Below are 2983 nucleotides of genomic sequence, written 5' to 3' on the forward strand. Positions count from 1 at the left end.
GTGTTTATGGATTAGACCTCATCTAATTTCTCCTCTAAGGAAATGGAAGGAAAACAAACTGTGAGTTATTATTCACCTTGACTAACCTTATGGGGAAACTTAGAACTGGAGGGGAGAGAATTTAACTCAAGGCTGTCCTCTGAAATGAGAAGGCAGGGAAATGGAGCCAGTATCCACTCTGCCTAACTTTCAGGCCCAGAAGTGGTCCTTGCTTTGGATTCTTGCTGGTGTCTTTAGAAAAAGTAGTAATTGGCCTATGGTAAATCAATCAATCAATCAATCAATCAATCGTATTTATTGAGCGCTTACTATGTGCAGAGCACTGTACTAAGCGCTTGGGAAGTACAAATTGGCATCACATAGAGACAGTCCCTACCCGATAGTGGGCTCACAGTCTAAAAGGGGGAGACAGAGAACAGAACCAAACATACCAACAAAATAAAATAAGTAGGATAGAAATGTACAAGTAAAATAAATAAATAAATAAATAAACAGAGTAATAAATATGTACAACCATATATACATATATACAGGTGCTGTGGGGAGGGGAAGGCGGTAAGGCTGGGGGATGGAGGGGGGAGAGGGAGAGGAAGGAGGGGCTCAGTCTGGGAAAGCCTCCTGGAGGAGGTGAGCTCTCAGCAGGGCCTTGAAGGGAGGAAGAGAGCTAGCTTGGCGGATGGGCAGAGGGAGGGCATTCCAGGCCCGGGGGATGACGTGGGCCGGGGGTCGATGGCGGGACAGGCGAGAGCGAGGTACAGTGAGGAGATTAGTGGTGGAGGAGCGGAGGGTGCGGGCTGGGCAGTAGAAGGAGAGAAGGGAGGTGAGGTAGGAGGGGGCGAGGTGATGGAGAGCCTTGAAGCCCAGGGTGAGGAGTTTCTGCCTGATGCGCAGATTGATCGGTAGCCATTGGAGGTTTTTGAGGAGGGGAGTGATATGTCCAGAGCATTTCTGGACAAAGATAATCCGGGCAGCAGCATGAAGTATGGATTGAAGTGGAGAGAGACACGAGGATGGGAGATCAGAGAGAAGGCTAGTGCAGTAGTCCAGACGGGATAGGATGAGAGCTTGAATTAGCAGGGTAGCGGTTTGGATGGAGAGGAAAGGGCGGATCTTGGTAAATCCTTAGTAAATCTGACTACTGGAAGGTTTGCCAGTAGACGATCATGCACTTGCTACTCAAGGGGCTTTCTTTCAGACCAGATCGAGTGAAACCCAATGCCACACAATTGTCTTTGTGTCAGCAGTAGTCTTGTCTGTTCCTGGCCGATCCACTGCTTTGAGGCCATTTCATCTGAGCTAATATTTGCTTCTCCAGTTCCCAGGGTATCTGTGGCAAGGATTTAATTAGGATGAGCTCATTTGTAAGCTGTCATTTCACGAGGATGTCAAGAATAACTCTTGCTCTGCCTCATTTTCTCTAGGGCCCAAGAAACCCCACAACTGTCTGTTGCCATCTCTTCACCCCATCATACAATTTCTCCCAGCATCCTGTTGCCATCTCTTCACCCCATCATACAATTTCCCCCAGCATCCTGGGGCTACTGTTGGACCATTGGTCTGATCTTGAATTGGCATTTCTTATGTTCTTAATTTGGTCGGGTAGCTGGGAGATAAAGCTCAAGGGGCTACTGAATTCTAGCTGGGTAAACCTTGGCCAACTGATCTCTAAATCTTGCCAACAAGATAATTAGAGAAATCATTGTGGGGAGGAGAGGAGAGATGTAGGGGCACTGGAGATGTCAGAAGAAAGAGTATTGGGGGCAATGGGTAAGGAGTCAATGAGGGGAGAATAGTAATGCTGTTTATGGATGAATGGACAGAGTAAAAGAATGAGAGACTAAATTCATAGTGACAGAGATTGACATTTTGGGGGGATTTCTGTCAAGATCCTTCAGCTTTGTGAGTACAGCAGCAGAGGGAGCAGGCTATGGGCATGGTCCGGGTTTGAGAGTTGGCAGGACACTGTAGTCAGAGACAAGAGAGCCAAGGAGATGAGGTAACTGGAAAAGGAATGTAAATCAGGAGAGGGGAGAAAATTATTATTATTGTTGTTGCTATTACCATTATTATTGTAATTCTTCAGTGCTTACTATGTGTCAAGCAACATAATTTAGTGGAGTGAGCAAAGGACTGGGAGTCAAAGGATCTGGGTTCTATTTCCAGCTCTGCCTCTTGCCTGCTGTGTGACCATGGGCAAGGCCCTTCACTTCTCTGTGCCTCAGTTTCTTCATCTGTAAATTCGGGGTTTAATACCTGTTCTCCCTCCTACTTAGAATATGAGACCCATGTAGAGCAGGGACTATATACTATCTGATTAACTTGAATCCACCCCAGCGCTTAGAACGGTGCTTGACACACAGTAAGTGCTTAACAAGTACCATTTAAAAAAAACTATTAATCAATCTTAGTGTAAACCAATAGAACACTTAAACATGGCATTATATATTATATATTATAATATATATTACATATAATAATAATAATAATAATAATAATAATATTGGCAATTCTCAAGTGCCCCTGAAGAATTTCTTAACCACTACCATTGCCTCTGTTTCTCCAGCCACAGAAAGGGGATAATACCTCACAAGAGGGTCACGCCTTGTGAGCACCAAAAACCTGGGCAAAATCAAAGACTCTAAAATGTTACACCATTTCCCTGAACCAGATTCATAACCAACCAGGAGCTGGGTAAGGACTGAGAGGAAGGCCCTCCAGGATCCTTCCCTGGGACCTCTGAAGGTTCAAACCATGGGATGGGGAAGTGGAAAGGTCAGCTGCAAGTTATGCGAACAGAGCCGTTAGCAGACACAGTGGAAGGATAACTACAGGAAAGCAAAGTCAGTTATGTAAAGGGTTAAGTGGTATATAAGGGAAAGCAAGATACCAAGGAATGTTCTCATCCACTGTGCTCTTCTCAGCACTCCAGGGCTCATTACCAAGGACAAATAGATCCATCCAACTTGTTCTAAGCAATTATCTC

Source organism: Tachyglossus aculeatus, chromosome 22 (assembly GCF_015852505.1).
Source record: "Tachyglossus aculeatus isolate mTacAcu1 chromosome 22, mTacAcu1.pri, whole genome shotgun sequence".
NCBI classification, from domain to species: domain Eukaryota; kingdom Metazoa; phylum Chordata; class Mammalia; order Monotremata; family Tachyglossidae; genus Tachyglossus; species Tachyglossus aculeatus.